General features: G+C 38.3%; 1 protein-coding gene across 1 annotated transcript in view; it reads left to right on the top strand.

Moving 5' to 3' along the window:
- The window catches only part of LOC311521392 (uncharacterized protein), a 351557-nt gene extending 343006 nt beyond the window's left edge, over nt 1–8551 (top strand). The window contains exon 6 of the mRNA XM_084629708.1: nt 8502–8551. The gene's annotated coding sequence lies outside the window, so the exon portion shown is untranslated. The remainder of the gene's footprint in view (nt 1–8501) is intronic.
- The last annotated feature ends 4448 nt before the right edge of the window (nt 8552–12999 follow it).

Here is a 12999-nt window from a genome sequence, read left to right as displayed (position 1 = left end):
CTGTTATGTTCTATTTTTGTTTCCAAAGCCTTTTTCATGGAAATGTATAATACAGTGAGTATTCTAGTACTAGATATTGATGAGTAACAATAGCCAGCATTTGTAAAGACTGTAAATCAGAAAGAGAGAGATTGAAAATACCTAGTTAGCTGAACTATATTCATTGGGGCTATTTATAGTAGCTGTGTTTTGCATGCACTTACACTGCTACAGCATGCCATAGTGATTTGTGACATGTACAGGGTTTGGGGAGTTTTTTGCAATTAAGAGATTATTAGATTGGTTCAATTCCACACTGACCTGCTGGGTGACCTTGAGCAAGTCTCTTCCCTCCCAGAGTCTCAGTTTCCCCATCCGTAGAAATAGGTATAGTGACCTCCATTGTAAAAGCACTTCGAGATCTAAAGATTAAAAGCACTGTGTGAGAGCTAGGTGGTGGTGGTGGTGATGGTGGTATTTTATTTATTATACAAAACACTTAGGGCCAGATTCTCAGTTGGTTTCAATCAGTGTAGCTCTATTCATGTCAATGGACCTATGCTGATTTACATCAGCTAAGGATCTGGCCCATAGAGGATGGCTACAACTTGCTAATTTACTACGTGACACTATCTATATAGCTGCAAAAGGCCATGCAGCTTTGGAGGTAACAATTACTTGCTCAGTAAGTAGTGTATGAAATTGGTACAGTTATGACACTATAGTGTAACTTTTCAAAGCATTATGCAAGTTACTCCTTAATCCGATGAAGTGAGCTGTAGCTCACGAAAGCTTATGCTCAAATAAATTTGTTAGTCTCTAAGGTGCCACAAGTACTCCTTTTCTTTTTGCTTAATTTCCTAGGAAGTCATGTAGTTAAATCCACACACTCTACTTAGAAAGTTTACCTCCACCAGATCCCTCCTTTATATCTATAGAGAACAACTGTACCATTCTGAATATATTTGAAAGAGATTCTGTCTGAGATGGGAGGCGTTCCCTCCTTTGTGACATGGTCTGTGTGGAATGATTTGGGGACATCCGCAGTAGGCTACTGCCATTGCTCAGAGGCCATATGCCTCCACAGTTGCTGTAGTCCTCATCCCCCCAACCCTGGCAGTGTGGCTCCAGCTTCCTCTGGGGATGGGTGGGCAGGGAGAAATGAATTCACAGGAAAAAAACAATTGAGGTCCAGGATTAATTATCAGTTTCTCAGAATTTCTGTGGGTCCTGGGGAAGGGGACAGGAGAAGCAATGTACAGCCTTCCAACCCCCCTTGGTCCACACAGTTTCTGCCATCTCCCCCCAGCATGCTCTGCAAGGTCTGAAGTAGAAGAGGATGGGGCTGCTCCCTGCCATTTCCTTATCCATCTAGGATGAAGAAGACTTGTATGTGAAGCGACCCTCTGCATGTGGATCTGAGGGATAATCCTACCGAATAGAATTACCATTGTTTTCATGGTGTTGCCTGTAGTTATAGTACTGTTACAGAGAAATGATTCATCTTGGGCATTGTTTTAGTAGCTATGGCCACTTGCTGGTCTTTATAGTAAAAATTTTCAGGAAGTGTTAACGTCATCCACAAAGTATTATAAAACTAAGCTGTGAAAATTCAGGCTCACCATGAGAGAAAAAATGTCTGTAGTAACCGGCCATGGGCTGGCTTACTGAAAAGATAAAACCAATTCAGAACAAAAAAGTCCTGCTGATACCATGGTGCAGGGGAGATGTGGAGCCCTGCAGCACAGTTCATAGTGCAGAATTTGTAATAAGGTACTTTAGAAGACAGAAATGTACAGCACATTTTGCCAAGTACCTTGCATCCTGAGATTAAGCCCACACATCTCAGCCATTTGCAAATGATCCCTTTATGCGTCTACATTTGTAGTTTGCCACCCCAAGGAGTGGATTTTTGCTGATAACAAGTTTAATATTGCTTAAAGCTGTATTAATTTATCTCAGTTTTCTGTAGTAACTTACTAAATTTTGCCATGGTGGCATGCATATGACTTTGCTTCAACTTCTCCCATGTTACATCAGACCAAACCCCACTTTTTCAGAGTTTGCATTTATTTTGAGGATCTTTTGTGTGGAACCATTTTTGTGTTGTAAATTGAGATGACCGCATACCAGAAAGGAAATCTAAGAGTATAGATACTGGATGGGATTTTCAAAAGCACCTGGTCTGAGCACCAGCCTCACACTGTTGTGGTTGAAGTCATTGGGGTGAATTCCCATTGGCTTCAATGGGAGTAGAGTTAAAACTTTTGAAAATCCCACCCAGTATAATGAACTTTAAATAGAGAAAGTGGTAAATGTTCTTTTGCTATCGGAAGTGCCTTTCCTTTTGCTTTGTTTTCATGAAATTAATAGGTCTGAATAAAAATGTGCATGAATTACATAATTTCCTTTTTTTCTTGTTATATTAACGAAAACTAGCATGTAGTTAGTGTGTTACTTGTTAGTCATTTGGAAGACATGCATTGAGTCACCTTTTTGGTGGTCATTTTTTCCTTTGTTATTAAGCCATCATCTAGCAATATAACAAACCATAAATGAGCAGAGTATTAAGTCTTAACCACATTCCCAATAAGTAGAAGTTACTGTTTCATGATTGTTCCAGGAACCATTCATCACATTTTGCTCATAGTTAGGACAGAGCAAAAAGACCCAGCAAGCATGATAGAGAAAATGGTATCTAATGCAGTAATGACCACTATCCTATGGCAATGAGATTCTCTGTCCTAAATATAAGGCCCAGTTCTGTGGGCCCCATCTCTTTCAAAAAGTACCATGGGATCTTAAATGCCCATAGTGTTTAGGACTTTGTCTAAATGTCTCATCCCACAAATGTTTATATACCAGATGCAAATGAGAGAATAAGTGTTGTGCTCCTTTCATGTGGATACTGTTAACAGCTTACAGGTAGCTTTGTAAATGGGGGAAATTATTTTTAAAATATCTAATTACAATAGGGATATGAAACTAGTCCTTTTCTATGATTCTGTGACTGTCTACAGGAGCCTGATTATATGTGAAATATTCCTATGACACACTGAACTTTAAAGCAGATTAGCATAAACCAGGTTATCATTCTGAATAAACTTCCGGAGGGAAACATTTCCTGGCAATGAAACCACTAACACCAAATACTTTTTAATTCTTTATAAGTATTTGCTGGTGGTTATAGATCTCAAGATTTTCCAATGAAGGAGATGGCTCAGAAGATTTTCTCTGGACTATCATCAGCACAACGTTTAAACCAGCACATCAGGTAGAATAGGTAAGACACTTGGAATGTTGGAGAACAAAAATATCAAAAATCCACAAGAAAAAAAATCCCACCAACCTAGTAGATGGGGGGCAGGAGAATGGGTTAAGGCTGTGAAAATCAGCACTGGGGTACATTTATGGTTCACTTTAAACATCAACGTTCTGCACTGGAAAGGAAAAATAACGAACGTAAAAGTGGAACAGAAGGGTTCTGCCTTTTAAGGGTCAGTTGAGGAACACTGTATAAGTTAAAAAATACTTGTGTCGGTGGGAAACCCTTATAAAACAGTTACATGCTGCTGTTCAAAGAGCCACATGGAAACAGTAGTGGGGGGGTTGTTGTTTTTGCATCAATTAGAAAATCATAGTTTCTCTTTTCAGACTCTTTTCTCTCCACACAGTGACCATTTCTGTGGCCACAAAACCATGAAGCGTTGGTACACTGCCTCATTGCGCGTTGTGGGATAGACATACAATCGAACTGGCATTCTGCATTACACTGCTGTCACAGAGTGTAAAACTGACTTCTATGTGCTGAGCTATCATGGAGGAGCTGGTTCTGATGCAGTTAGAACATGCGTTTTCACTTGAAGCAGATTTCCTTGTCCGAGCATGGCCTTGGCCCCAGAAACAACACATAACTCTCTCTTCTTTTTCTTTTTTTTTATGAAACACTATGCTTCTCAAATAGACTTTTTTTCAGGTCCAAAGAAAGCAACAGACTTTTCTTTTAAGTCATCATACACTACAAAGAGCACAAATGTCCTCTGACACTATACACTTGAGCTAGACTTTACCACGTTCCCGTTCTGGGAATGGGCATTCAGTTCCAGTTTGCTTTGTAGAATCTAGTCATTTTTTATTTTTAAAACAATTTTTACCATGCTGGCTATGGAAGTGAAAAACGGCTACCATCAGGGCTGCAGTGTGCAATGCCAGGTGATACCTATTTAGCATATATTATATTTTCCCTCTCCCCTTGTCCATATTTTCTACCTACAGGGAGGCCATTTAAAATCTTTGCCCATTACAAAAGGTAAATGCATAGTTTACAGACTGTGCAAAGTCTCAGTGGGACTATTTTCAGTACATGTAGTAAGCATGTGCATAAGTCTTTGCAGAATTGGTGCCTTAGAAAGTGCTGTATTCTCTACAAAGCTGGGAAAATAGGAAAAATGTAAGCCCTGCAAGGTATATACCTGAGACCCTTTCCTACAGCAGGGACACCTGAACTGTGCTAGTCAGAATTGCATATAGTACCTATGAGAGAGAAAACATTTATCAATTTAACTTACTAACATCTCACACTCTCTCTCTCTCTCTCTCTCTGTGGTAGATACTGAAAGGATATGAATACGCTCTTCTTTTTAAATATTCATTTTAAAAATGCCTCTTTTAATACTGATAAATTGGCCCAGATACTTCTGAGATATGGCTTTAAGAATGGAACAAACACAAATAAAAATCCAGGAAATTCATAAGATTGCATGGAGTGGAAAAGCAAAAAGCTTGCAGAATTTAGACTCTGAATGATAAGAAGGTTTCTTTCATCTTCTGGTTGCTCAAACCTTTTTGCCTCCAAATTTATTTACTCCATTTAAATTAAAATTCCACATTGATTTCCACTCTCAGCCATTAATCCTAAAGCTGAAGTTTAGCAATTTTTGGTACATTGGATTAGTGAACAGCCACCAACTGTGGGGCTTTGGCTAAAAATTAAATCTGGACTCTCTTCAATATCACAATGTGAAGATATTAAATAAACAGAATAAGTTATTGTGTTAAATGTTTGGTCTGCATACTGTGTATTAATTATTGAGATTTTTTCCTTGAGCAAATTGTTTAGCTGTCTGGCTTGTCTCTATGTTTCTTTTGTTTTTATCTAGTCTCAGTATGTGTCACTTTCATGTCTCAGATACTGTAGTTGATACGCCATTGCTGTTTGCCTAGTACAGCATCCTGTTTTTTCCACATTGTTCACATAATGCCTATTAAAGAAGGTAATATTTCTTGAACAATAAGATTCGTTTACCTTGAGAAACAATAAATTTTGATGTTCACCAAGGCCCCAGTTCAGGAAGGCACTTAAGCATGTGTTTAAAGCACACATTTATGTTGAGTTCAATGGGACTTAAGCACATGCTTTCCTAAATCAGGAAACAAAAGAATGAATCCTGTGTTTATTGTTACAAACATTCTGATGCTTTCAACAAAAATATCTGGCAATCTCTATTATACTACTAGGAATGTAAAAGTAAGGAGTGGATTTTTGGTTTTTAGTTTTTGATTTTATGCCTAAAATTTTGAAAGAGAAATTAAAGGCCTGATCATGAGAATACTTACACATTTGAGTAAATTTACTCTCATGTGTTTGTACTGTTATCCCCTACTTTAATAACGTGGTAATCCCAAACCCATGCCTATGATATCTTTACGGGAAACTACACCAACATGTACCCTCTCTGTACTTATTTAGTGTAGTTAATATGGAAGCGTTTCTTTATCAGTGATATCTCAACCCCGTGTTACTTCAGGGTATCAGCCTGTGGATTCTCTATGTGCACATGGTTGACTAAGACTGATCCAGGTGATTCCCACTTCAGTTTTGGAGACCATTCTATCCTATTTTAAAAATCACACAAATTATATACACCCCACTGTTGGCAAACAGAGACATTGGCACATTTTACAGCATGTTAAATGTTTAAATAGGAAGCAGAGTATCATGTCGGCAGAAGCAACGAGGGGGAGGAGCTGATCTTACCAGAGAAGCAAACTAACATTTTGCTATTAAGATGGCAAGCCTATGAGAAGAATATGTCAATAGGTTCAAGTACCTAAGAGGACTACAGATACAACAGCTGTAGCTCACGAAAGCATATGCTCAAATAAATTTGTTAGTCTCTAAGGTGCCACAAGTCCTCCTTTTCTTTTTAACAATAAAAGAGGGCAATCAAAGGAAAGAAGTAGGAGATCTACCAAGATAACTCATGGAATGGAAAGAGCAATAATGAAACAGGTGAAGCAAAACTGGAATAAAGAGTTTGGAAGGTTGAAAAAAAGCTTAAAAAACCATAACATGGCTGATATCTTTGCAGAAACTGAGATGAGGAATGAGGGGTTTGATATGGATATGATATGGATATGAAACCATATCTTCTAACAAAGCATATGACAACATGATGTAAAATTGGCCAAAATGGTTTTGAAAAAGATTTGGCACTTTTACAACAGATGTTTATGCTCTGATAAAGGTAAAATTACCATGTTCCTCTCTTCTGAAAAGATGTAAATGTGGAGGAGTAAGAGAGGAACCCTAAACAAACAAGTATGGTGGAAACCTTGTCATGCTATTTCTCTAGGTGTCTCAAGGCAGTTCCCAGTGATAGAAGTGTACAAAAGGGATATCCGGGCTGAAAATCTAATGATAAAGGACTTTCCAAGAAGAGTCAGTTGTATTCCATTTGCCTTAGGATACAGGATGCAGCTCCTAAGGGCAGGAAACATGGATGAAATTTTGGCCCTATTGAAATCATTATGAGTTTTGCAATTTACTTCCATGGAACCAGGATTTCACCACATCTCTTTGCTCCCTGTAAATTACCTTACACCACTCTAGCATTAAATACAATTATAAAATAACAACATGGTTATCTGATATACACATCAAAATATGTTCATCTGAATGAAACAATCATGGTCCAAAGTCAGACCTGGTGCAATGCCATGGATTTAAATGGAGATGTGCCTACTTACAGAACGTCTGCATTTGTCTCAAAGTGTTTAGTACCTGGGTCATCTCAGTCACCTGATTTTAGATTACACAGAAAGAATTTGGAGTGAATTTGAAGAAAGCAGCAGGTGTGTGTAATTATGTCATGTTAGTTTGGACTAACATGACTAATACACACATGACTAGCACTAATACAGGGCTATCACAGTTTCTTGGTTTGACAGGGATGAAAATAATAAATTAATTTACAAATCTGTAGATTCTTGTAGGTCTCTAGTTTCAATGTAATGTTACTATAGTGTAGACAGGGCGTTAGAAAATTGACATCTATAAAGAGCAATTAGAGGATCATACTGTAGACACCTGCTTGGAAGTGTCTAGTGGATAGGGTACTGAGGTGGGATTCAAGTGACTTGGGTTCAGTTCCTGCTTTGCCATGCTATCTGATGACGGCCATATGAGTGCCTAGATAAAGAGAAAGAGATGTCTCCCATTTGCAGGAACTGTATATTCAATCTTCCAAATAGAGTTGGGTGTGTAATTGTGGGCACACTAAGTAGCATTACTGGGGGCAGGGGGAAGTTGAAAAAAAACCTGAAAAAAATGATCTTCAGAAAAGGGAACAGCAGAGTTAACTGAAGTGAACATTGGAACATATAACATGGGTATGTATGGAATACAACACGATGAAAAGAGGAAGAATGGAATAGTACATTCTCTTCTTTGGGATGACCCAGAGTAATTGTACTCGGAGCTTTATTTTACATTGCTGCTGGAGAGTTGCAGGGTCACACCAAATGCAAGAGAATAAAAACATTTCACTTTTCAACATGCAGCGTGTGTGTACTTACGTATATAATTAGTGATTTATATAGGTAGATATAATTAAAGCCTATTCAGAAGTGTCATCCACAAATAACAATATCACAAACTACTAAGAATATGATGACATGTTGCTGAACAGTACATATATAATGAATCATTTATAGAGGCTGCATTGAATTCTCTTGATTGGTTGATTAACATTACTGCAGTTCCTTTTATTTGTTATTTTGTGTATTCCAGTGTGTACTGAACGTTTGTTTTTTAAGGATTAAAAACAAGTTATCCATGCTGATAACAGGGAGGACAGGATGTCACATTTTTCTCTGGTTGGGATTTAAAAAACACTTTTTAGCTGCAAAAGTACCAGAGACTTGAGATTTCTTTTTTTAGTCTTTTGGGGTTTATAGCAGCTAAATTCAATAGTTTTAGAAAATTCAAATCACAGTGCTTCACTGAGGGGAAAATACCTGCCTGTGTGGAGGGCCAGCCCAAGGCCTATGCATCATTTTTCCCCCTTAAAGTCTTCAAAATGGGATTTAAGTGATGCATTGATCTTGTGCTGGAACAAATTTCACACATGCGGAAACCATTACTGAAAAATCTGTATTTAACAATTCCATCAATGTTTTTCAGCCTTTTTCCTCCCAGGGATATTCAAATGTTGTTCTTTTTTCTTTTCTTTTCTAAACAGGAAGTGTGACTTATTGCAAAACTGTGTCGAGCTATCTATGGAAGTCTCACTAGTAGAAATTAAAAAAATGAAAGAAGTTAGACTGGTCTTCTATACAGAGGAATTGACAAGGTATGCATGACAATCACACTGCAAATGAATTTCTTGCAATTGCATAGACATTCATAGTAGATTATTTCCAGCAATCAAGTGCAAAAACAATTTTGGCAGCATCTCAAAAACCTCTGAACTTTTGCTTCAGTCTTATTCATCAAGGGATAATGTCATGTTTTGGCTGATTGCCAAAGCGGGCATCCATATATATCTTTAAATTAATGATCATTTTAAAGTATTAATTTTCTGTTTTTATGGGTAATAATGGCAGTTGAGTAGGCCAAAAAACAACACCTCATCACGATCATCACTGAGGCTGCAAAATAATCATATTGTGGGTTCAATTAAATCAGTGTGGTCGTGTTGTACTTTGACAGACTCGCGCCAGTGAATACCATTTCTTTGTCTCATTTGTATTCTTTACGAACAGGCATGCTTCTAAGACCTCTTGCTATAAAATGTTTTGCATTGTTTAATAAAGAGTACTGTGATCCTGCAAATTTACCATCTTAGGAACACAAAACAGCATTTCTAACAAGATGTATCTTTCAGATTAATAATAATAATAATATGAATATATTGCATTCTGAAGCTCTCAAGGGGCTTTACAAACATTGAAGTGTAAACAGACTTTATGCAAAGAGGACCTAACACAAGGCTACACTCCACTCAAGTTCTACTTACGCTTTGAGGGCTTAAGGGGGACTTCAGTGTTGCATAGGCCTTTTATTGGCCATCTGCACAATAGTGAATTTTAACCCATTAATTAATTAAGTCTCACAGCACCTCTGTGAAGTAGGGAAGTATCTATCCCCATTTAACAGATGGTAAAAGTGAGGCACGGGGGTTAAGTAACTAGCTCTAAGTATGCAGGAAGTACATAACAAAGCCGGGAAGGGAACCCATATTTCCTGACACACCGTCCAATCCTTTAGACATAAGACCATTCTTACCATCCTGCACTAGTGACTGTTCCACTGCACTTAGTGGGTTCTGCATTCCATCGTAGATGGAATGTGCATATTATCAGCTCTCCATTCTCCCGTGCATAGCATTAACAGCAAAAAGACCTGATACTCTCAGCTAGTGTGAAGCACTTCTCCAACAAGAAAAACTTGAGATATACAATGCAAAAAGACCACCATAAACAGCACCAGATGGCCTTGATAAATTGAGCAACTTAACCCTAAAATATCAGTAGATATGTCATTTAATATAACCTCTCTCTCTCTCTCTCTCTCGTTGCATAATGTTGATGGGGGAAACTACATGAATCTTTTCCCAGTGCATCCTTCTGTAAATACAAGGACTGCCGATAATGAATTATTGTAGGCTTTGCTTTTGCATGCCTGCTGTATCTTTCTTTTGATTCTCCTTACAAAATCCAGGTAATATATTAGCTGCTTTCATTCAAAAAACAAAGTAGAAGCTGTCTTCCCAAATGAAAGGAAATGTTATAATGTTTCTACTGGAAAATGTCTTTTTACTATGTATTACATAACTACTGCAGTTTTTTAAAAGCCCCACTCATCTAACAGATTGCAGTACACAGCAATAAACTGTAGATAAATCCTCTTCACTAAGGGCTGTTTCCTTCTCCACCAATTGTGCAAATAGTGTTCCTAGGAGTTTTGAGGTCATGTGACCAGAGGATATTTTATTTTCAATATAGAGAGATGGAACTTCATTTTATGACAAAGCTAATGATAAATAGTAATGGATGAAACCAAGTGTTAATGCAGTACTGCCCAGGAATGAATGTGCATATTAAATTTTGATGCAACGCTACCATTAGTACTTCAATAAATGTTGACTTAGTGACTTCATGGAGTTGGAATAACAAGCTGAATATCATGATTTGTTTACAGAAATAGCTGTTGTTTGTTGATCAAAATATATTTGGAGACATTATGCTGAACCTCAGACATTCATGCGGGATGAATTTACACTGAGAGAATAGTTTAAATATAGATTTGTTATGCCAGTATTAACGTCTCAAAGCCAGGATCTGGATTTCCTCAGTAAGTGGCTTGTGGGTATCAATGAACGGCTCCCGAATTTCAGGGAGGGAATGAAACCCCACTTCTGTCTAAAAGTCTCGGATTTGTATTTCTCTATTTACTTTATCACTTACATACCTAAAAGTGAAACAAACACATTGGGGCAGATGCATGGCAGAGGACCACTAGGCCCAATTGAGGAAGAGAGCACAAAGGGGCTCTTTGTACTCCCCCAATCTTAAAGCCAACCCCCAGCCCAGTCTAGAGTAAACTCACACTGCAGACTTCCTGTGGGAGTCCTATTCCTATGAATCTATGTGGGCCCTCAGGATCAGGGCTTCTCTCCTATAGAGCCTAAGGGGTGTAGAATTGCAACTCCCTATTTGTCAAATTGAGGAGCGGAATAAAATGTGGATGGCAGGTGTCTGCACACTTATTAGTGCTTAAAACTGGCCCTAAGACTTATACATGGTCATGAAGGAAACATGTGGCAGAGGTGGGAATTAAACCCAGGTCTCGTGACCCCAGGTGTCTGCATTAACCATAAGAACCATCCTTCCTTCTTTCTTCCTTACTTACCTTGACTTCTCATCTTCATGAGCCTTAGGCAGCTCGCAGTTGCCTACCTGTTGCTCCCTTCTCCTGCCACTATCTGTAGTAAATTGGAGCTCTCTACGTAGGTATGGAATGCTTATCAAAGCTCTGGCAAAACCCAGGCAGGATTGTGTCTGATGAAAAAAGCCTACTATGGCTTACGAGGGGCTGGGATGGTCTTGGTAATCCTCCTAATGCTCAAAGAGGGGGAGAAGGCGGCTCAATAAGCCAAAAGCTTGGGGTTGGTTGATGAGGCTTCTAAGCCTCTTTAAAGATTCTCCCCTTCTGCTGATCTCAGTAGGTCCTCAAGAAGGGGGTCGATGCCTCTCTTGACTTTCTGCCATGAGCCACCCACTCTCTCAAGCTATACACCCACACCCCAGGCAGATCTCATAAGGTCTGCAGGAGTCAGAATCCCTTTCTATAGTCCTCAGGAGGTCTTTGGAGAATGGGGTTAAAAAAAGAACTAGATAAGTTGATGGAGGATAATAGCTATTAGCCAGGATGGGCAGGGATGGCGTCCCTAGCGTCTGTTCGCCAGAAGCTGGGAATGGGCGACAGGGAATGGATCACTTGATGATTACCTGTTCTGTTCATTCCCTCTGGGGCACCTGGCATTGGCCACTGTCGGAAGACAAGATACTGGGTTAGATGGACCTTTGGTCTCATCTAGTATGTTCTTATGTTCCTATGGGGACTATATAAGTGCAGATGGCTCGGGGGGGGGGGAGAAAATTTCCCATCATGCTTGGAATCTCTTTGTGAGACTTTTGAGGTAAAAAAAAAAATTAGGGCTCGCAAACCATTAAAAAAATAATTGCAATTAATAGCGAGATTAAAAAAATAATTTTAATATTTAAGATTAATCACAGTTTTAATTGCACTGTTAATAACAGAATACCGATTTAAATATTTTTGGATGTTTTTCTACATTTTCAAGTATATTGATTTCAATCACAAAATATAATACAATGTGTACAGTGCTCACTATATATTATCATTTATATTATAAATATTTGCAGTGTAAAAAAGGTTTTAAAAATAGTATTTTTCAATTCACCTCATACAAGTACTATAGTGCAATCTCTTTATAGTGAAAGTGCAACTTACAAATGTTGAATTTTTATTTTTTTACATAACTGCACTCGAAAACAAAACAATGTAAAACTTTAGTGCCTACAAGTCAAAGCATGAAGGGGCATATGAATGTTTAGCATATCTGGCACGTAAATACCTTGTACCACCAGCTACAACAGTGCCAGTCTGAATACCTGTTCTCAATTTGAGGTGACATTGTAAATAAGAAGCGGGCAGCATTATCTCCCGTAAATGTAAACAAACTTGTTTGTCTTAGCAATTGGCTGAACAAGAAGTAAGACCGAGTGGACTTGTAGGCTCTAAAGTTTTACATTGTTTTGTTTTTGATTGCACTATGTAAAAAAAAAAAATCACTTCAAATTTACCATAAAATTTTCCCCTCAACCTCAGATATAAACTACCAGTTTTGAGAGAGAATATAACTTTTGTTGTGTATTTTAGAGAGGAGCCAAAATGAATTTTATAATGGAAACTCAGCTGCAACTTCAACTATGTAGTAGCTACTGTCACTCCGTAATAGAAGGGGAAGGCAAGCTGAAATGCAGCACCCAGATGAGCTGATTCTCTACCACATATCCTATGAGAGAGGGCCAAATCCTGAAGTCCTTAGTCAGGCAGTATGCCTATTCAAGACAATGTGCATTCTGTCTGAATAAGGAATTCAGGATTTGGTCCGAATTGAATTACATGGATAGGTTCAGAAACACTCATAA

This window comes from Lepidochelys olivacea (assembly GCF_965140295.1).
Source record: "Lepidochelys olivacea isolate rLepOli2 genome assembly, chromosome: 1".
Taxonomy (NCBI): Eukaryota; Metazoa; Chordata; order Testudines; family Cheloniidae; genus Lepidochelys; species Lepidochelys olivacea.
Note: the sequence above shows the minus strand (reverse complement) of the source record. Positions and strands in the feature narration are given on the sequence as shown.